This window comes from Ovis aries, chromosome 12 (assembly GCF_016772045.2).
Source record: "Ovis aries strain OAR_USU_Benz2616 breed Rambouillet chromosome 12, ARS-UI_Ramb_v3.0, whole genome shotgun sequence".
NCBI classification, from domain to species: domain Eukaryota; kingdom Metazoa; phylum Chordata; class Mammalia; order Artiodactyla; family Bovidae; genus Ovis; species Ovis aries.
In genome coordinates this window covers 29,040,243-29,063,785 of record NC_056065.1, presented here as the reverse complement: position 1 = coordinate 29,063,785, position 23,543 = coordinate 29,040,243, and the positions used below count along the sequence as shown (strand labels likewise).

Genomic DNA, 23,543 nt, shown 5'->3' with positions numbered 1-23,543 from the left:
GAGTGCCTGGTAGGCAGCAGGTGCTCAATAAATCTCTTGCAAAATCAGATATACGAGTCAACACCACCCGCGCTTGCCTTCCGATTTTCTATTTCATACTCTTCTGAAACTTACCAATTTCCTTCTGACTGACGATTTTCATTTTAGAGGTGCTAATAGATTCAGTCAGTTTGCAGTAAAGCTGAGGGCCTGCGAGGAGTGCATGTCATTTTGGTCACCCTCCTGCCAAACAGCCCTCGGTTGGGAGAATTCCGGCCCTGGTGGGAGGGGAAGGCAGGCATGAGGCCGAGATGGGATCAGGTAAGTGCTCTTATGCAGCATTTGGACTCTTGATGGAGATGGAAGGACACTAAGACAGAGTCAGTCAGAGCCATCAGCACAGCTGTGGTGGACCCTACAGCCCAGAGCAGGGGTGGGGGGCTCAGAGCAGGGATGGGGGGGTTCCCAGAGCAGTGTAGGGGGGCGATTCCAGAGCTGCAGCATCTGATGGGATGCTGGTGAGTGTCTGGGGTTTAGAGGAATCATAACAAATGTACATGGTGATGAAGGGGCTTCCCTGGTGGCTCAGTGGCAAAGAATCCTCCTGCAGTGCAAGAGATACAGGAGATGTGGGTTCAATCCCTGGGTCAGGAAAATCCCCTGGAGAAGGAAATGGCAACCCACTCCAGTATTCTTGTCTGGGAAATCCCATGGTCAGAGGAGCCTGGTGGGCTACAGTCCATGGGGTTGCAAGGGTCAAACAGGACTGAACAACTGAGCAAGTGCACGGCGGTGATGAGGGCAGTGGTGGTCTGACCTCCTGGGAGGTCCTGACTAAGCCCTGTCTTGTTTGGACCTGTCTGAGCCTGGTTCTCCAGCTCCCTGTCAATTATGTGAGTTCCCAGAGACCCCCCATTCTCATCCTTGTCCCAGATTCCTTCTCCTTTCCGCACAGCTTCTTTCTTCCTATGTCTCCCGCCAAATCTTCAACCTCACCCTCCAGCCTGCCCCACCCCTGTGTGGAAACCATCTGGTTCCCTGGGTGCTTCCCCATCCTACCCCTAACACACCTCAGATCTTGGCCCCTTGTCCCTCCAAGCTCTGTGGCTGCACACGGATGCCGCCTTCACTCTCGAAGAGAGAAGTGAGGCCAGAGGTCTGGCCCCAGGTGAACAAGGACGTGGTTCTCTGGTTGGAATTTCCCTGTTGGAATTCCCACATGTGAGAGGTGGAGCCAAGGGCTACAAAAGCTCCTTGATGGAAACTCATGTTCACTTTTTCACATGTTCGTATGGTTCCTTCTCATTGTCTGACACCATATTCAAGACAAACTATTTCCTTAGTTCAGAAGGTGCCCAACCAGCCCTCCTCATCAATGAAACTGCGTCACAAGGAGGAGGAACTTTGGTTTCTTCTTGCTCCACCCAGGGGCCTACCTGGGTCATAAATGAGCAACATTAATCTCTAACGATGCCTCATTTTGTTACCCTGGGAAAGGCTCCAAGTTCAATGAAATTTTTTTGATGGAAGGGTGTGGAGGGATTAGTCAAGTCCTCCTGTCACAATAAGAAGAATGAAGACTGTGAAAGTGTCCTGATCAAGTATTCTGCTCAGCACAGCCCTCAACACGTGGCAGAGAGTATGTCACTCAGTGTGACAGCAATTCCGTGCTTGTGGTGGGCACAAGCACTCACTCTCTGTCAGTGAGGAAATGCAAGCGCAGAGGGACTGTGGCAGACACGGAGGACCCCTTCCAGCGTCCTTGGGTAAGCTCTTGCCTAACTCTCAGAAATGAATCATCTGAGAGACACATAGGCTGACAAAGCAAAAGACCTTATTGGGAAGGGGCGCCCGGGCAGAGAGCAGCAGGCTAAGGGAACCCAGGAGCACTGGTCTGCCACGTGCCTCGCAGTCTCAGGTTATATGGTGATGGGGTTACTTTCTGGGTTGTCTCTGGCCTATCATCTTGCTTGGCACATATTTGGTTGACTCAGGTCCCTCCTGGTGGCAAGCGCATCTCTTAGCCAAGATGGACTCCAGTCCAAAGGATTCTGGGAGGTTGGTAGGGTGTCCTTTTGGCCCCTCTCAGATTCTCCTGGTTAGCTTTTGTTGGCAGCACCGCGTTCTTTATTGGGACCTCCTATTGTGAGACACCTCAGGCAAATAGTTCTCAGGCCTGACCGAGGCAGGAATTTTAATCAACTCTTCTCTAACAGGGCTTTCCTAAGGTCACACAGCTGGCAACAGTCAGTCTTAGATGCTAAGCCCTGAAGGACAGAAGGGAAAAGTAGAATGAAGAAAGAATGAGGGAGATGTTACAGAGTGGCAGAACAACACTTTCTGGAAATTGTGATCTTCTAGAATAATCTTGGGCAAATAACTAACACAAAGGGTTGTGTACCAACCTTTTGGTACTAAAGGCAAATTTTATTAAAAAAAAATATGCTGGAGGGTCTTCCCTGGTAGCCCAGGGATTAAGAATCCGCCTTGCAATGCAAGGGATGCAGGTCCGATCCCCGGTCAGGGAACTAATATCCTGCAGGCTGTGGAACAACGAAGCCTATGAGCCACAACAAAAGACTCCGAATGACGCAACAAAGATCTCATGTGCTGCAGCTAAGACCTGGCACAGCCAAATACATAAATAAATAAATCTTTAAAAAAAAATGCTAGAGTTTTAAATACATTGACTGAGTGACTGAAGAGAACTCTGTTTTCCCTTCCCCAAAAGAATAAAGAAAATTCCTCTTATGAAAGCAAACAAGGATGACAATTTAACATAAATACATTATTCTGGAGCAATTCACATACAACATTCCACTATCCTGTTTCTGCTTTATTGACTATGTCAAAGCCTTTGACTGTGTGGATCACAACAAACTGTGGAAAATTCTTCAAGAGGTGGGAATACCAGACCACCTCACCTGCTTCCTGAGATGTCTGTATGTTAGCCAAGAAGCAACAGTTAGAACTGGACATGATCAACAGCCTGGTTCCAAATCGGGAAAGGAGTATGTGAAGGCTGTATATTGTCACCCTGCTTATTTAACTTACGTGAAGAATACATCATGAGCAATGCTGGGCTGGATGAAGCACAAGCTGGAATCAAGATTGCCGGGAGAAATATCAATAACCTCAGATATGCAGATGACACCACCCTTATGGCAGAAAGCGAAGGAGAACTAAAGAGCCTCTTGATGAAAGTGACAGAGGAGAGTGAAAAAGTTGGCTTAAAACTCAGCATTCAGAAACTAAGATCATGGCATTTGATCCCATCACTTCATGGCAAACAGATGGGGAAACAATGAAAACAGTGAGAGACTTTATTATTTTGGGCTCCAAAATCACTGCAGATGGTGACTGCAGCCATGAAATTAAAAGATGATTGCTCCTTGGAAGAAAAAATATCACCAACCTAGACAGCATATTAAAGAGCAGAGAGATTACTTTTCTGACAAAGGTCCGTCTAGTCAAAGCTATGGTTTTTCCAGTAGTCATGTATGGATATGAGAGTTGGACTATAAAGAAAACTGAGTACCAAAGAATTGATGCTTTTGAACTGTGATATTAAAGAAGACTCTTGAGAGTCCCTTGGACTGCAAGGACATCCAACCAGTTTATCCTGAAGGAAATCAGTCCTGACTATTCACTGAAGGGACTGATGCTGAAGCTGAAACTACAATACTTTGGCCACCTGATAGAAGAACTGACTCATTTGAAAAGACCCTGATGCTGGGAATGACTGAAGGTGGAAGGAGAAGGGGACAACAGAGGATGAGATGGTTGTATGCCATCACTGACTCTTTGGACATGAGTTTGAGTAAGCTGCAGGAGCTGGTGATGGACAGGGAAGCCTGGCGTGCTGCAGTCCATGAGGTCACAAAGAGTCGGACACAACTTAGAGACTGAACTGAACTGATCCTACTAGAACTTTGGTGCTTATAGAGTTGGACTGTGATTTTAAAAAAGAAAAAAGAAGAAGTGGCTGAAGAGCTACATCCTTGCTGTGTTTGGTTTGGATGTCTCCAAGGCAAAACTCAGGTTGCCTCTGTAATCCTTCCACAAGTGCTTTGTCCTGCCCCGGGTCTGGGCTTTCAACACTCTGCATATCACACAGGAGCACCAGAAGTAAACGTGTCAAATCACATACACATGGCTTTGTCACTGGGATCTGGTGCTCAATGTGAGTACAGCGAGGTTAGTAACCCTAAACTCCCACTCTATGAACTAACACCATCAGGCCTTAGAAAAATGCTTTTCTACATCTCTTGCCCAATATTTTCAAAACAGAAAGTGACTACTTCTGAATGCAATGAGGTCTGTGGGTTGTATCACTGCCAATATTGGAGATAGACACTGTCTTTGGAGTGTGGAATGGTTGGAGCAGTGGAAGAATTTAGATAAAAGGCAAATTAATCTACGAGTTTAAGTCCTCAGCACTAACGCAATGGATTCTTGTGCAATGAATCACCATTTCTCAGTGGGGTCAAACCCATATTGTCTTACCTATCATTGGATTCTCACTTGTGGTCCTGGAGGCCTTTGATAGTGCCGTGCCTGTCACAGTAGATGGGCCATCCTTGGAATGCCTTGCAATATTAAACATCACTCTTAGCTTTGGATATATACAGTCAATTCTTGTTTGAAGTAATGTTCTATAAAATTATCACAAACACTGATTTAATGAATACTGAACCACTGTTCCTACGAGAAATATAGGATCAGGCTCCTATGAATCTCTGGTCACAACGTTTTTGTCGATTGGTTTACACATAATCTTGCTTTATGTGTGTTTCTGTTTAAAGACACCTTACTTAAAAATACTGCTGATTCATTCACATTGAACTCATAATCACCAGTACTGTAACTCATGCCCAAATGAAACTTACATAACATACATCTCTCCTTCATAGGCCCAGCACAGTTTCTCGGATTTAGGACACCAGACAGCACCACAGCAATATGCAGGGGGCCATTCTGAAAATCAAAGTCACCCTAGAGACCTCTAAAAATCCAAAAGGTGTGGCTCCAAATAGACTGCAAAAACGGACACTTATTTACAGTATGAAACAAGAAGACAGGGTGCAGCTTGTTCCACCTCGGCTGGAAACGTGTCACACGGCTCAAATTTTTCAACATAGTACTCAAATGATCTTAGAAGTCTTGGAAAGATTGATTTGAGGGTTATAAGTAAATTTTAGCAAGTAGGTGAATTCTTTAATACAGAATCCATGCATAAATAGAGACAACTCTTATGTGATCTAGCTGTCCTCCACTAGCTGTCTGTGTTCACAAACATCAACCTAGGTCCATGGAAAAGTCCACTGTTCGTAAGTATATGTAAAGACAGTGTCTTTGGCTGTGAAATAGGCCTTTAACAGAATATTTTAAGTAGCGTGAACATCACTGGAATAACTGGAATCATACAACCTATATGAATTAAGATACTAATTTTTTGTATTATATTAGCTGGTTAGGCATAGAATGCCAAAATACAGGCACTGTTATTTTTATAAAAGGATATAAAAAGATTTAGTAAAACTGTCAATAAAGTAAATTTAAAATTTCATCTTTATTTAAATAATTTTGATCAAAATATTCATATTCATTCAGTATAATTTACAATTTGACTTTTACTTATAATAGATAAGCTAAAATATTTTTAAAGAAAACCTCTAAGAGAGCATGATTTTAATTTATTGCATTTTCTTTATATTTTTGTGAAAACATTTTGAAACATACTTTGAATATGATTGCTTTTATTAGTTAATTCTTTAGATGATTACTGTTAAAGGAAAGCAAATTATCCAAATATCTTTCTAACAATAACATAATTAACAGTGTTTCTAAAACAAAGATAAGACAAAATAATGTAGGAGTAAATAATATGATAATATGTGAATTATGTGCGTCTTTTATTTTATTACTCATCAAGATACTACCAGTCTGTCAACTGGAGACCACACATATCCTATCAATAAATTTACAATTATATATAATAATCAGTTCAGTCACTAAGTCATGTCCGACTCTTTGCAGCCTCTTGGACTGCAGCATGCCAGACTTCCCTGTCTTTTACCATTTCTGGAAGTTTGCTCAAACTCATGTCCATCCAGTCAGTGATGCCATACAACCATCTTATACTTTGTCGTCCCCTTCTCCTTCCACCTTCAGTCATTCCCAGCATCAGGGTCTTTTCAAATGAGTCAGTTTTTCACATCAGGTGGCCAGAGTATTGGAGTTTCAGCTTTAGCATCAGTCCTTCCAATGAACACCCAGGACTGATTTCCTTTAGGATTGACTGGTTGGATCTCCTTGCAGTCCAAGGGACTCTCAAGAGTCTTCTCCAACACCACAGTTCAAAAGCACCAATTCTTCGGCGCTCAGCTTTCTTTATAGTCCAACTCTCACATCCATATATGACTACTGGAAAAACCATAGCTTTGACTAGATGGACTTTTGTTGGTAAAGTAATGTCACTGCTTTTTAATATCCTGTCTAGGTTGGTCATAGCTTTTCTTCAAAGGAGCAAGCGTCTTTTGATTTCATGGCTACAGTCACCATCTGCAGTGATTTTGGAGCCCAAAATAACAAAGTCTCTCACTGTTTCCATTATTTCCCCATTTATTTGTCATGAAATGATGGGCCTGGATGCCATGATCTTCATTTTCTGAATGTTGAGTTTTGTTTTTTTTTAAGTTTTTTATTTTTTAAATTTTAAAATCTTTAATTCTTACATGCTTTCCCAAACATGAACCCCCTCCCACCTCCCTCCCCATAACATCTCTCTGGGTCATCTGAATGTTGAGTTTTAAGCCAACTTTTTCACTCTCCTCTTTCACTTTCATCAAGAGGGTCTTTAGTTCTTCTTCAATTTTTGCCATAAGGGTGGTGCCATCTACATATCTGAAGTTATTGATATTTCTCCCAGCAATCTTGATTCCAGCTTGTGCTTCATCCAGCCCGGCATTTCACATGATGTACTCTGCATATAAGTTAAACAAGTAGGGTGACAATATACAGCCTTGACATACTCCTTACATGATTTGGAACCAGGCTGTTGTTCCATGTCCAGTTCTAACTGTTGCTTCTTGACTTACATACAGATTTCTCAGGAGGCAGGTGAGGTGGTCTGGTATTCCCATCTCTCGAAGAATTTTCCACAGTTTGTTGTGATCCACACAGTCAAAGGCTTTGGCATAGTCAATAAAGCAGAAGTAGATGTTTTTCTAGAACTTTTGTGCTTTTTCAATATCAGTTCAGTTCAGTCTCTCAGTCATGTCCGACTCTTTGCAACCCCATGAATCCCAGCATGCCAGGCCTCCCTGTCCATCACCAACTCCCGGAGTTCACTCAGACTCACGTCCATCCAGTCAGTGATGCCATCCAGCCATCTCATCCTCTGTTGTCCCCTTCTCCTCCTGCCCCCAATCCCTCCCAGCATCAGAGTCTTTTCCAATGAGTCAACTCTTCACATGAGGTGGCCAAAGTACTGGAGTTTCAGCTTTAGCATCATTCCTTCCAAAGAAATCCCAGGGCTGATCTCCTTCAGAATGGACTGGTTGGATTTCCTTGCAGTCCAAGGGACCCTCAAGAGTCTTCTCCAACACCACAGTTCAAAAGCATCAGTTCTTCAGTGCTCAGCTTTCTTCACAGTCCAATTCTCACATCCATACATGACCACAGGAAAAACCATAGCCTTGACTAGATGGACCTTAGTCGGCAAAGTAATGTCTCTGCTTTTCAATATGCTATCTAGGTTGCTCATAACTTTTCTTCCAAGGAGTAAGCGTCTTTTAATTTCATGGCTGCAGTCACCATCTGCAGTGATTTTGGAGCCCAAAAAATAAAGTCTGACACTGTTTCCACTGTTTCCCATCTATTTCCCATGAAGTGATGGGACCAGATGCCATGATCTTTGTTTTCTGAATGTTGAGCTTTAAGTCAACTTTTTCACTCTCCTCTTTCACTTTCATCAAGAGGCTTTTTAGTTCCTCTTCACTTTCTGCCATAAGGGTGGTGTCATCTGCATATCTGAGGTTATTGATATTTCTCCCGGCAATCTTGATTCCAGCTTGTGTTTCTTCCAGTATAAACATATTTATATAATAAAATTTAGATTTCTTTGATATTTTGTTGACTTGCAATCATATAAAAGTCATAACTTTACACATATTTTTAAATTTTGTTGTTAGAAAAATAAGTTTATCAAGGTAGGTTGATGGAACATGTTTTAACAGTTTAGGGGGTTGCTTTATCGCTTCTTACTATGTAGACAGTGTATGTGGAGCTCCAAACTCTTTCCCTGTAGCCTGCTCACACTAAGGTGGGCCTGTTTCAGTGGAGGTTGATGGGGTTAGGGGTGTTTAGGAATCTGCATTCAAGAGGAGCAGCAGCTCCGCCTAGCAGATATTCTGATGTTCTGATCAGGCTTCACCTGGAATATCAGAACAAAAGACAGCAACAGCATCAAATCAAGCTAGAAACTCCCTAATAATAGCGCTAAACATTGTCCCAGGGTTGAAAAAGTCCACCCTGGAAGCCTCAAAGCTGGAAATAGAGGGGGTCAGAAAATGCAGTCAAAATAGCCACAGCAGGACCCTCAGAGGGTGGTTAGTTCTGCTGAGTGGAACAAGCAATCAATGATGTCACTGTCTGGCCCTGGAGGACTTCTCCAATGGGACCAAGACCTGGTCCAGCCAGAGCATGGAAGGTTCCGGACAACAGAATTGTGTGCTGGGGCTCCCACCTCAGATTAGCCCCAAACCAAGACTCCTTCAGAGCACGTTTATAAGATATTAAAGACAAAATGCCATCTGCCCAGGTTAAAGATATCACCTTCAAGTGTTACAGTTGGGGCTGTAAATCGTCTGAGGGAAGGTTCAGCATACGCGAAACTTTAGGGGACATAGAAAGTGACCTGGGCTCTACTTCCAGTTTCTAGTTTCGATACTAAGTATCTGTGCGACCTTGGGCAATTTCTTTAACCTCGGCAGGACTGTTTCCTCATCATGAAAACAAAAGCACAATCTTAGCTGACTTTTAAGGTTCCTCTTGCTTTGCCACGCCAGGATTTCTCTGCCAGAGGGAGTCCTTCTGTGTGTCTTGGATGACGTCCAGTATCAGGATTACTTATTCCAAAAGGCAGTTGTTCTTTTGTTTGCTGTCTTCAGGGGGAACCCAGATATTTTATGACGTTATGGGGGAGCGGGGGTGGCAGTGAGTGGCTGGCGTGTTTCCCTCTGCCGCAGGGCCCCGGCCATTGGCTTAGGCCCAACCTCATCCCACCCTGTTATGCAGTCAGACGGGCTACCTTCAGGGAAGTTCCCTGGCAGTAGATCCATTTGGCAGCTCCATGTCCTTTCATTTGTGAGAGACAGCCCTTAAGCTCTCTAACGGGGTTCAATGTGTAACTTCTTTAAACCATAACTTATCTTTATTATCTTATTCAATGAATATTTGAAATTTGGGGAGTAATAATATCTACCTCATGCTGTTACTGCAAAGAGTAAACAAATTCATATAGAATGTTGGACAGTGCTTAACACGTAACACACTTCAGTAAACATTAGCTATTGAGTAACTACTACGTGCCTGGCATGAGCTAGGCGTTGGAATGCCAAGAGGAATGACACCAGCTCTCGGAGGTGGGCATAGCGGAAATGGACATACGCAGAACAAGAGCACATGGTGAGAAGTAACGCAAGAGGAAGAAATAAAAGTTATGGGAGCATAGACAGGGAGGACTCATTCTTTCTGGGGCAGCAAAGAAGAAAGGAAGGATGGCTTCTGTATACCCGCATCACATCCCTCCCTTCCTCAGATAGGAGAAACCTATCTTACTCATGGGGAATGCATTCCATGTAGTCAGGTAGGACGACGAGGGCAGGTGACCCAAGATGGGCCAATCAAAATATCAGTCTCGCTGATGACAGTCCTTGCTCAAGGATGAGCGTGTGGCCCACACGGGGACAATCAACTACTGAGGACTTTCACCAAACCTGTTAGAAAACATTCATCCTCTCTTTGTCTGGGATCCTGTGCTTTAGGGATGATGTGTGCCTGCCTGGAGTTCTCAGTGACCATCTTTAACTTCAGATGGAGAGAAACTGAGGGGCTTTCCCAGGTGGCTCAGTGGTAGAGAATCCACCTGCAAAGCAGGAGAGGTGGGTTCCATCCCTCGGTGGGGAAGATTCCGTGGAAAAGGGCATGGCAACCCACTCCAGTATTCTTGCCTGGAGAATCCCATGGACAGAGGAGCCTGGTGGGATACCGTCCATGGGGTCTCAAAGTGTTGGACACGACTGAAGCAATGTAGCTCGCATGCGTGGAGAGAAACTGAACCTAAGTCAGAGGAAAAGCTCAGAGAGAGGGAGAGAGAGACAGGGTAAGAGAGCAATCATGGCATTTTGAACCTCGAGATGCAGTTGAGCCTGAAGCTACTCCATGAGCTAGTAAAGTGCCCTTTTCCCTAAGTGTATTGGATTTCTGATATTTAAAATCATCAGCCTGAGCTAATACAGAAAGATGTCTTTTCCTCCAGACAGAGAAAGTTTAAAGAAGAGGGGATGTATGAGCTGAATTTGAAGAACATGTAGGAGTTCATCAGGCAAAAAAAAGTGATATTAGTTTTGGGGATTTGGTAACAAATCATAATTCCCAGGAATTCTTGAGATTTTTATCCCCCAAATGATAAATTATTCTGTATTTTTATAATATTTTATGTAGTTCTTTTCAAATAATAATGGGTGACCACAGTAATAAACTATGAATCATGTTTCTGCAGTAGGGTTATAATAAGCATTTCAGAGGTTCTGCATTTTTAAAAAGGTATAATAATAAATGCATAATTTACTATTTTATGAGAAATATATAGTGCTTGTACATTGTATATTTCAGTAACACAAATAATCTCTACCTGATATAGACATTTGAGAGTATAAAATGTGAAAAATTATACCAAAATAAATAGCAAAGTCATTAAAGTTGAAATATATTATCACAAATACTGAAAGTTATTGTTCTTAAAATGAAATGTTTAAACACAAAGAGCATCAGTTGCCCTGAACAAAGGTCTTGATCTTTGTTTCATGATAAATATTCCAGATAGAAAAAGACCTTTCATTTTGTGTTGACACAAGTTGAATTGTTGAGAATGCATCCAAAACCGTCTTCAAGTTAGGCTGGAGAGTCCATGCTGCTTCATGTAGACTCATTTCCTATGTAATGAGGAAAACATTTTGTCTCCCCATCCTGATTATGATTTTGTCTTTAGAATAAGCATCTCTTTTCTAGTGCAGACTTTAGGCTGTGCCTGACTTTGTGTTGGAGGGGGACTGCATAACCCCATCATCTTCTCATGGCGTTTCTTCTTTTCTAGCTGGGTACCCCCAGCTACTCAGCAGGGTTCGTCCATTCTGGCTCTGGGGAAGGCCAGCTGCTGGTGGTACTGCTTGGCTTCTGGGTCTCCAGGTAGCTTCAGCCCTTTGTCTAGTCCTTGGCCAAGGACCACCACACTCAGAGCCCTGGGTGTGAGAAACTCCCTTCTCTCTGTTTAACCTCCCCACAAATTCCAGGGGCTTCAGCAAGACTACCTCTCTCTGCATCACCTTGCTGTTGTTCAGAGAATGCCCCCCAGAGCAGGAAGCTGGCATGGATGTGGGCCGTCCTTGTGTATCTCAGCTCTGAAGGGTCACAGCCCTGAGTTACTCACAGTACAGTTCCTGGAAACAGTTGTCTCATCTATTTTGCTCATTTTTCTAATCATTTTAGCAGGTGAGTATATCCAGTATCAGTTACTCCAATGCGGTCAGAAATGAAAGCTCATCCCTGATTTTCAACAGAATATTGTGACTATGCTTATGATTATTATTATATCATCCAAGTTTATAGCATGTCTGTTCTGGTTTTGTGGCCATAATTCCACTCCTTTCTTTTCTTTTTAGCAATAGTACTATATTTAAATAGATCCAATATTCTAATTCCCTAGTGTAATTTTTATAATTATCTTTCAATTCTTGAGTGTTTTATTTGATTCATTCCCCTAAAGTTTTGATTTTAAAACAAAATAGATGTTTTGTGGGTTTTTTTGCTCCAGAAAAGACTTACAGGTGCTACATTCCTGAGCTCTTTCAGGTTTGGGAATGTCTGCTTTTTGTCTTTATAATGAAACAGCATCTTATCTGGAGAAGGCGATGGCACCCCACTCTAGTACTCTTGCCTGGAAAATCCCATGGACGGAGGAGCCTGGTAGGCTGTAGTCCATGGGGTCGCTAAGAGTCAGACATGACTGAGCGACTTCACTTTCACTTTTCACTTTCATGCATTGGAGAAGGAAATGGCAACCCACTCCAGTGTTCTTGCCTGGAGACTCCCAGGGATGGGAGAGTCTGGTGGAGTCTATGGGGTCTCACAGAGTCGGACACGACCGAAGCGACTTAGCAGCAGTAACAGCATCTTATCTGGGCGTCATTTTCCCAGCCATGCTTTCTCTATAGTGCTACATATTTGTGTTTATAGTGGTCTATTTTCTTCCTTAATTATTTTTCTAGTGACTAAAAAGGTCTTTAAAAACGTCAAACAACAATGAGATATCATCCCACAACTGTGAGAGTGGCTATCATCAAGAAGCCTACAGATAACAAATGTTGGTGAGGATGTGGAAAAAAGAGAACCCTCTCACATTGTTGATGGGAAAGTAAATTGGTGTAGCTACTATGGAAATCAGTATGAAGCGTTCTCAGAAAAGCTAAAAATAGAGCTACCATATGATCCAGCAATCCTACTCCTGGGTATATAGCTGGAAAAAAATTGAAAACGCTGATTCAAAAAAGGTACATGCAGCCCAGGGTTCAAAACAGCACTGTTTATTAATATAATAGCTAAAAGTGTGAAAGCAACCCATGTGCCCATCAACAGAAGAACGGATAAAGATGCTGTATATCTATCTATCTATCTACCTATATGTATGTGTGTGCAAAATAGAAACAGATTCACAGATATAGAAAATTAGGGGTAGAGAGTTAAGAGATCCAAACTGCTATGTACAAAATAGATAAGCCAACAAGGATATATCAGATAGTAGAAGGAATTATCCATTATCTTGTTATAACCTTTAATGAAGTAGAATATTAATTAATTTTTAATGTCTAGAACTTTGTTTCCTTTTTACTTGTGAAATACTGATACCTACCATGGTGGTGGTTTAGTCTGTAAGTCATGTCAGACTCTTGTGACCCAATGGACTTTAGCCCTCCAGGCTCCTCTGTCCATGAACTTCTCCAGGCAAGAATACTGGAGTGGGCTGCCATTTTCTTCTCCAGGGGATTTTCCCGATCTAGGGATTGAACCCAGGTCCCCTGCACTGCAGGCAGATTCTTTACCAGCTGAGTTACCAGAGAAGCTCAATACCTACCGTTTATAAACTATGTATATCAGAAACCATCATCATAAAATGAACATGTATGAATTCATCAACTAACCTGCTAATAGGTACATTATTACTACTAGAAAAGCTTCCTTTTAGGCACCTCCCCACACTGAGCTCCTCCCACAACCCCTCAGTTCAGTTCAGTTGCTCAGTCTTGTCCGACTCTTTGTGACCCTATGGACTGCAGTACGCCAGCTTTCCCTGTCCATCACCAACTCCCAGAGCTTACTCAAACTCATGTCCATAGAGTCGATGATGCCGTCCAACCATCTCATCCTCTGTCATCCCCTTCTCCTCCCACCTTCAGTTATTCGCAGCATCAGGGTCTTTTCAGATGAGTCAGTTCTTCACATCACGTGGCCAAAGTATTGGAGTTTCAGCTTCAGCATCAGTCCTTCCAATGTATAGTCAGGACTGATCTCCTTTAGGATGGACTAGTTGGATCTCCTTGCTGTCCAAGGAACTTTCAAGAGTCTTCTCCAACACCACAGTTCAAAAACATCAATTCTTCAGCACTCAGCTTTCTTTATAGTCCAACTCTCACATTCATATATGACTACTGGAAAAACCATAGCTTTGACTAGACGGACCTTTGTCAGAAATGTCTCTGCTTTTTAATATGCTGTCTAGGTTGGTCATAACTTTTCTTCCAAGGAGTAAGCGCCTTTTAATTTCATGGCTGCAGTCACAATCTGCAGTGATTTTGGAGCCCAAAATAATAAAGTCTCTCACTGTTTCCATTGTTTCCCCATCTATTTGCCTTGAAGTGATGGGACCAGATGCCATGATCTTCGTTTTCTGAATGTTGAGTTTTAAGCCAACTTTTTCACTCTCCTCTTTCACTTTTATCAAGAGGGTCTTTAGTTCTTCTTTGCTTTCTGCCATAAGGGTCGTGTCATCTGCATATCTGAGGTTATTGATATTTCTCCCAGCAACCTTGATCCCAGCTTGTGCTTCATCTAGCCCAGCGTTTCTCATGATGTACTCTGCATATAGGTTAAATAAGCAGGGTGACAATATACGGCCTTGACATACTCCTTTCCCGATTTGGAACCAGTCTGTTGTTCCATGTCTAGTTCTAACTGTTGCTTCTTGACTTACATACAGATTCTCAGGAGGCAGGTGAGGTGGTCTGGTATTCCCATTTCTTGAAGAATTTTCCACAGTTTATTGTGATCCACACAGTCAAAGGCTTTGGCATAGTCAGTAAAGCAGAAGTAGATGTTTCTCTCAACTCTCTCGCTTTTTCGATGATCCAACAGATGTTGGCAATTTGATCTCTGGTTCCTCTGCCTTTTCTAAATCCAACTTGAACATCTGGTTGGACAACGACCCTTAGAGGAAGTCATGATACTAAATTTTCTATAAAACTTATCAGGAAAATTTCCTTAAGTAATATAGTTTTTTTTACATGAAATATGCAGTCTCTTTCTTTTTTTTATTGGGGCAGTAGTTCATGGGGTTGCAAAAGAGTTGGATGTAACTTAGTGACTAAACCACAAAGAAGTTGCTTTACAGTCTGTTAGTTTCTGCTCTACAACAAGGCCAGTCGCTAGTTGTATACATATGTCCCCTCTCTCTGGAGTTTCCCTCCTACCCCTACCCACACTCTCACCTCTCTAGGCCATCACAGAGGGCTGAGCTGAGCACTCTGTGCTATGCAACAACTTCCCACTAGCAATCTGCTTACACATGGTAATGTTTATAAGTTAAAGCTACTCTCACAAATTCATCCCACCTTCCCTTTCTCTCCTCTGTGTCCATACGCTTATGCTCTACATCTGTGTCTCTATTTCTGCTTTGGAATAGGTTCGTCTGTACCATTTTTCTAAATTCCACATATATGTTAATGTATTTCTTTTTCTCTTTCGAACTTACTTCACTCTGGACAACAGACTCTAGGTTCATCCACATCTCTCCAAGTGACCCATTCTCATTCCTTTTTATGACAGGAGATCAAACCAGTCAATCCTAAAGGAAATCAACCCTGGACTCTTGCTGGACAACTCCAATACTTTGGCCACCTGATGCAAAGAACTGACTCATTGGAAAAGACCCTGATGCTGGGAAAGATTGAAGGCAGGAGGAGAAGGGGATGACAAAGGATGAGATGGTTGGATGTCATCACTAACTTGATGGGCATGAGCTTGAGCAAGCTCTGGGAATTGGTAATGGACAGGGAAGCCTGGCGTGCTTCAGTCCATGGGGTTGCTAAGAGTTGGACACGACTGTATGACTGAAGTGAACTGAATATTCTGTTGTACACCACATCTTCTTTATCCATTCGTTTGCAGATGGACACAGGTTATTTCCACGTCTTGGCTGTTGTAAATAGTGTGCAGTATGTTTCTTAAGATTTGGTCACATTAACATGTGTAGCTTAAGTTTGTTTATTATCACTGTAGGAAAGTATTCAATTTTATGAATATGCTACAAGGAAACAGTGGAAATAGTGTCAGACTTTATTTTTGGAGGCTCCAAAATCACTGCAGATGGCGATTGCAGCCATGAAATTAAAAGACTCTTACTGCTTGGAAGGAAAGCTATGACCAACCTAGACAGCATATTAAAAAGCAGAGACATTACTTTGCCAACAAAGGTCCATCTAGTCAAAGCTATGGTTTTTCCAGTGGTCATGTATGAATGTGAGAGTTGGACTGTGAAGAAAGCTGAGCACCAAAGAATTGATGCTTTTGAACTGTGGTGTTGGAGAAGACTCTTGAGAGTCCCTTGGACTGCAAGGAGGTCCAACCAGTCCATCCTAAAGGAGATCAATTCTGACTATTCATTAGAAGGAATGATGCTTAAGCTGAAACTCCAATACTTTGGCCACGTAATGTGAAGAACTGACTCATCTGAAAAGACCCTGATGCTTGGGGGCAGGAGAAGGGGACGACAGAGGATGAGATGGCTGGATGGCATCACCAACTCGATGGACATGAGTTTGGGTAAATTCCAGGAGTTGGTGATGGACAGGGAGGCCTGGCGTGATGCAATTCATGGGGTCGCAAAGAGTCGGACACGACTGAGCTACTGAACTGACTGACTGATAAGATATGTATTCTCTTGTCAATTGACTGATTGTTTCTAGCTTTTTTTTTTCTATTATGAGCAATACTGTTATGAACATTCTTGTGCTTGTCTCCTAGAATATTTACAGTAATTTTTGTAGGATATAAAAAATATATATCCATATATATCCATATATGGGTGGAATGGGTGTGATTATAGATATGCATTTTCAGCTTTACAATCTAATGCCAAATAGAACAGTTAAACAAATATCCATGCCCACTGTAAGGGGCTGGTGTTGTCTTTGCTTGGTGGTTTGTCTCTACTCTCTCCTGGCCTTGAATGTTGCTTGTGAAGAGGACTGAATCTTGCTGGTTTTTGCTCTTCTAGAATGATTTGCTTTTTCTGTCAAGATGCCTGAAGAATTTTTATCATCAAAGTTCACTAGTTTAATTAGACTATATGTTGGTATGTAACACTCCACATCATGTTTTCTTGGAACATAGTGTATTCTTCTTATTTGTATGCTTCTGTCATGTTTGACTCTTTGTGACGCTATGGACTGTAGCCGGCCAAGCTCTTCTGTCCATGGGATTCTCCAGGCAAGAATACTGGAGTGGGTTGCCATGCCCTCCTCCAGGGGATCTTCTCCACCCAGGGACTGAAACTGTATCTCCTGCATCAGCAAGCGGATTCTTTATCACCGAGCCACTGGGGAAGATAAGGGCTTTGAGTAATCTTTATATTCAATCATTACTTTTCTCTATTTCTCAATCTCTCTCTTCCATACCTATTTCTTTCTCATTTACATTCACATGACTATCTCAAGTTTTTCTCCTGCATCATAATTCAAATTTCAACAGTATCTATTGAGTTTCTTCTTATTTTGTTCTTATTTCTAATCTATATTTTCATTCTATGATAATACTGCCCTCTGTTTCCTTAAATCTGAAATCTTCCTTTTCTTCTCATTTGTCTTGTTTTCCCATCTTGTCTTTGAGTTCTTTCACTAGATTCCTGCTCTAATTAAGCCATATAACATGAAATTGGGAGGAATGTCCTTCTGTTGCTTAAGATTTCTTCTCGTTCACAAGTTGCTTCTCCCCGACCCTCACTCTGCAGGATGGTTTTACAGTTCTCATGCTTATGCTTTCATTTTGCTCATGCATAGGGAACTACATCTATTCTGGTTATTTGCTCTGATAGAGCATGGGGGACTTGTGGACCCTCCCTGCTGTATCTGAGATCAGTTGATCTGAGATCACTGTTTCATTGTGAGGATGGAGACATCTGTGGGGTGGTGGCGCCAGCAAGGAAGCTCAGTGGGCAGAGTGTTGGTGGTTGGAATTCCTGAGCGCTGCTGTCTTTGCTGTGATTTTGCAACAGTACCAAGATTTAATCCTCAGGGTTGGCGTTGGATAGTACATACCATTTCTTGAGGGGGCAGAACCTCAGGATTTCACTGTTGCCGAAATTCAGATTGCTGCCCTGAAGCCTTTACTGAGGTCAGAATCAATCCCATTTTTCACTCCCCCTATTTTACCCATCTCTCCCCAATTGCGGTTTCTACTACTTTTCAGTCAGTGGAGGAAATGGAAGCGGACACCTACATGCTTGACTTCTCTCGGCTTTGGGGATATTAGTGAGAGTTCCCAGGACTTGGCAGATTCTCCACTGAAGCTCCCAGGGCCCCAGGGACCAGGTTAGGAGTCAAGCCCTGCTGGCCTTCTCTACTCTACCCCAGCATCTCGTTTTCTTGGTGAATGGTTTTTGAAGTTTATTGTATTGGGCGTGCCTCTTTCCTTATTTGTTTTTGGTGAATTTCTTCTGCTTATTTTTATATGGACCATTTTTAAAGTCTTTATTGAACTGCTAAAATATTACTTCTGTTTCATGGTGTTTTTTTTCCTTTGGCCACAAAACGTATGGGATCTTAGCTCCCCACCAGGGATCAAACCCACACCCCCGTTATTGAAAGGTGAAGTCTTGATCGCTGGACCACCAGAAAAGTCCCTATTCTGTTTCTATTTCTTTTATTCTTTTGGCTATTTTTGAGGTACTGGCAGAACAAAACTTTGAGAAAGTTTCAATCTACCATCTTAGTCCAGAAGTCCTTTACTTGTTGTGCGTTATCCGGTGACCCCATTGGAATGTAAATTCCATAAGGACAGGGATCTTGTTAGGTTTATCCTTGCGTTCCCAGGTCCAAAACAGTGCTTGGCTTATAGTAGGGGATCAATAAAAATTTATGCGCAGAATGGACAGACTAATGGACTGATGGAGGAATGGAGAAACAAATCAACCAGAAGGTTATCACCTTAGTTTCATGCAGGGGTGATGCGTGCCTGAGCAGTGGAGGCAGACATGGAGTGGAAGCAGTGGATTTGGGTCACAAGTTGGAGTAGAATTGAGTTTGATAACTCAGGTGTGAGGAGGGGCAGTAAGAAGCCCTGTCACTCCCTTAAGGTAAACTGAAGACTCTAGGGTTTCTAGCTTGGATGGTGATATCATTAGGTCCTGAACTGAGAGAGGAAGAACCAAAGGAGCAGAAGATACCGGCTCACTGTGAGTTTGATTCCATCTGGCTGCTTTAGATACGAGGCTGATTTGGGGAGAACACACGGCTGGGCAGTCAGAGGTGTAATCAGCAGAGGTGGAGTTAGAGAAGAGAAGGGCAGAGGAGGGAACAACTTATCTGTATTTAAGGTGGAGGAGGGATGAGTGGCAAAGAAATCCAATTCATTAAGCTCCAGATCCCAGACAATGTTTCTAGAAATAGAAAAAACGATTATGCAGATGTGTATCACATTTGTGCCCAATCTGACTTCCTTCAGGGTCTGCCTTCTCCCCCATTCTACCATGCTTCTGCCTCCATCAAGTGTTTCCAGGGTACATAAAGAAGATGCAGATATTTATAATCTCAACAAGAGTGAAATCACTACATTTGGAATAGGAATGGTTTGCTTCTTTTTGCATTCACTAAAGTGCACGGTATGATGCATTTGAGATTCTGAAAATTCAGCAGAAACTGGGTATTTTAATAGTTCAATCAGTGGGGTGAAGGGGAATGGGGGTAGACAAGCATCAGACAGGAGGTGTTGAAGGTCAGACCAGGGAAGATCCCAAGAAGGTTTACCTTTGGTGATGCCTCTGGGTCTGGAAACAATGACATCAGCACAAATAGCAGTGCTTGATGGTGCCAGCTTGCCTCTGGCTTGGGTCGAGGACCCAGGGCTGGGGACACTTCCCATCATCTCCTAGCCTACCTCGTCTCCCCTGTCCTGACCCCCTTTATCCTATAGTGTATTTTGGGCTAGGGTGATGAGCCCAATCTCTGGGAGCTACGCCCAAGGCCATCCTGAGCAGTGTCATTCCTGACGCTCACAAAAATTGGACGCTGGGGATGTGGGTTGAAGTGGAGTCTCCCTGGCCTCCCAGGGCTTTAGTTACTGAATTGCCATTTGCAGATCTGAGCCAGAAGGCATTGCTCTGTCAGGTAGACAGGAGTTCCTGTTTTGCAAGTTTTCATCTTTTTTCCATCAAGTAGCTGAGACTTCAGAGTAGGGTTTAATGCCAACTGTTACAAAAATAAAATTATAATCATTAGTAATATAATTGGCTAGTTATTGCTAAATTAATATCATTTATTGTAGCTAATAATTATTCTCATTTATTATGGACTAAGAATGATAGACTAATTAACTTATACACATAAGCTCATCTACACTTTCTAACGACTCCTGAAATACACATTACCAATTCTGTTTTATTACCGAGGAAACACATTCACTCATTTATTCCTTCAGCCAATGGTTAGGGATGCAATGTGAGTGTAACAAATGCTGTTGATAGCTCTCCCAGATCCCTTCACTGGGCAGGTGGGCCAGTCCGCAGTAGCTGTGTCCATTGGCTGCTAATGCCTCTCGGAATTGCCGTTGACCGAAAGGGAGACACTTCACCTGGGAAGGTCTGCTCTCTCCTCTGCAGCCCATAGCCAATGACTCACCGGCACCAGAGGAACAAAAAGTCGGTTGCCTTCTTGGCTCAAGTGGGACAAATTACTCTGCGGTGTCATTCATTCTCTAGAGTTCCTGATGCAAGCAGGCTAAGAAACTACCTGTGTATGTCAGCCACTCAGTCGTGTCCGACTCTTTGTGACTCCAAGGACTGTAGCCTACCAGGCTCCTTTGTCCGTGGAATTCTCCAGGCAAGAGTACTGGAGTGGGTTGCCATTCCCTTCCCCAGGGGATCTTCCCGACCCAGGGATCAAACCCAGGTCTCCTGCATTGCAGGCAGATTCTTTACCATCTAAGTCACCAGGGGAAAAACTACCTAGCCTCAGCTAAGACTACACCCTTCCTTTTACATACTTGCCCGTCCTGACCCCCCCTTCCTTCATGAGCACTTCAAAATAAAAGTGACAGAGCCTCGTGTCTCAGGCTCTGTCTGGTGACCCCACCAATAAATGAACACAGGCTTTTCTTTCAGACAAGCTGAGTTCAAATCCATCTGTGTGGCGAGTCGATTAACCTTTCTGAGTCCTACTGTCCTCATCAGTGTTTAAAAAGGGAAGTAATACTACTAATTTAATCTTCATTTCTTCCTCCTTTCAATAAAGTTTAACGTTAAACTCTATGCTGGGAAATAGAGACCCAAAAGGTGAGTTTTGACAGAGAGCAGGTTCTGCGGCTGGTCTATCCTTTCCTCTTGCTTTTATTCCTTCCTCTTGCTCTCAGCCCCACCCTGTTCTGGAATTCTACCAGGCTTTCTCTGTGGTGGGAGCTTGCCTAAAGGGGCCTTTCACTGCACTCTTGATGATGAATAATGGAGGAAGGTTGGGAGCCCTTTAGGAGCATATGGGGACGCTGGGCCCTGGAGTTCAGAAAATCTGAAGGACTGAAGTGCTGTCCAGGAGAGAGGACCCCAAGGGACATAATTTATTGCGTTTACTCCAAGCCAAGCATGGATTCCATGGGCTCTACGTACGCAACATCAAATATTTACGATAACACGAGAAGGTAGGTATTATTATCACTACTGCACAGATGAGGAATTTGAAGCTTGGAGAAGTTTTTATTGCTTTGCCAAAATTACACTGTAATTGCTGAGCCAGTTTTTGAAACCAGGCACACCTGATTCCAAAATGCATACTCTTTTACACCCTCCAACATTGAATATGTTGCAACATCTTAACTTACAATGAACAATTCAGCATATAATAGGAGCTCAATACATACTTTTCATATGAATGAACAGATGGACAGGTGGATGGGATGGTTTGGGGTGCCACAAGTTGCTGTCAATTGAACTCTAGCCCTTGGTTGACTTTTCATCTGTGTAGGAAAATATTTGGCTCTGCATATTTGGCAATTTGTTTACAATTTTTCTAAATAAAGACATATTATTCATCAAACTAATCTTTATCAGTGACAATTTTTAAGCAATAACAAATACTTGAAATCAAGGTACTCTTTAAATGTTCATTGCAGACACTGAGAAAACATGAATTACTTTTTTAATGTTTATAATGCAAAGCAGGCAAATGGGACAATGTTTTCTTTGTTAGCAATGAATTCATGGATGTTCACAGCTAAGGATTTAGCCATTATTTCTCCCAATACCCTCGTTTTACAGTATTTTTTTTACATTTTACAAGTACTTGAGCCGCAATGAGGAATGTATATGCTTACCTGTTCACTTAATAATTATTCCATGTTTCACTACAAGGAAAACTTCATATCTCTATAACTGGTCCTTATGTAAATTATTTAATCTTTCTGTTATTCAATTTCAGTGCTTTTAAAGAGGGAATAATTATCTTATTTACCTTATGCCATAGCTGTGAGAATGAGATGACTAATACATGTAAATGTCGTATGCAAGGGCCTTAGAACAGTGCCTGGAACATAGTAGGCACTCAAACAATTTAAATGTCATTATGATTATTATCTCCTGGTGGCAAGGAATTGGATTGTTTAGTCATTAAATCATGTCCAGCTCTTGGGACTGTAGATGGACTGTAGCCTGCCTGGCTCCTCTGGATTTCCCAGGCAAGAATACTGGAATGTGTTGCTATCTCCTTCTCCAAGGGATCTTTCCAAGCCAGGGATCAAAACTGTCTCCAGCATTGCAGGTGAATTCTTTACCACTGAGCCACCAGGGAAGTCCAAGGAATTGGGAGAATGTGCTAATTAATTCTTAGCTGTTGTTCCTTGAACGCTCATATGTGCTCCTGCGTCAAGCCCTTTGCTCAATCTGTCTTCTGAGTCGATGATCCTCCCCCACAGGGAGCCTCCTGATTTTCCCCTTCACTCCCGGCAGCTCTTTGTCACTTTAGCAGGGCAGTCTTCCCTGATCTGGAGTCAGAAATGGCAACCCACTCCAATATTCTTGCCTGGAAAATCCCATGGACAGATAAACCTGGTGGGTTACAGCCCATGGGGTCATAGAGTCAGACATGACTGAGTGACTGAGTACAAACACGTGCTTTTCTGATCAGTTCAGAAAGCAATACCTCTGACACCCTATGGCCCTCTTACCACCCTTGTTCTCCGAAGTACTCTGCAATACCACAAACACAGTCACACACTCAATACGTGCTTGTTACACTTGTTTCTGACAGAAGTGTCATCTTTCCAAGGTCAGGGATTGCATCTGTTCTACCCTCACAGTCTAGAATCTGCCTGCTCAACAACATGGTTAGGAATAAATTTGTCTTCTCCCTTTTTTACAGGTAACTGCTTTTTAATTATTTAAAGAGAGAAGGTTTTAAGAGACCTGAAATAAACCCCAGTGGACATGGACTATTTTTAGCTGCCCAGCCTCTGAACCCCACATTCCAGCCTCCCTGTGGAGGGCACGGATCTTGGCCAGGCTCAGCCTATCAGACACACCCACCAGATTTGGATGCAGAGAAGCAGAGGCCTGGCAGGGCCACGATGGTGGTGATGGGGCAGCCGTGGTGGCTGCACCCAGGAGGAACCCACTGCACCACGAGCTGTGTTGACACGGCCATGCCTGGCGCTGGACTAGTTCTTGGGCTCAGCACCACCCCCTTTCCTCCCCCACTTCCTGAGCCTGATTTTCTGGCATTCTTAGTGATTTTATGAGCTCCCCAATATCC

General features: G+C 42.8%; 1 long non-coding RNA gene across 1 annotated transcript in view; it reads left to right on the top strand.

Annotated features, from left to right (window-relative positions):
- The first annotated feature begins 1,417 nt into the window (after window positions 1–1,417).
- Window positions 1,418–23,543, top strand: part of LOC132657459 (uncharacterized) — a 31,640-nt gene continuing 9,514 nt past the window's right edge. The window contains exon 1 of the long non-coding RNA XR_009595671.1: window positions 1,418–1,745. This is a non-coding gene — a long non-coding RNA (uncharacterized LOC132657459). The remainder of the gene's footprint in view (window positions 1,746–23,543) is intronic.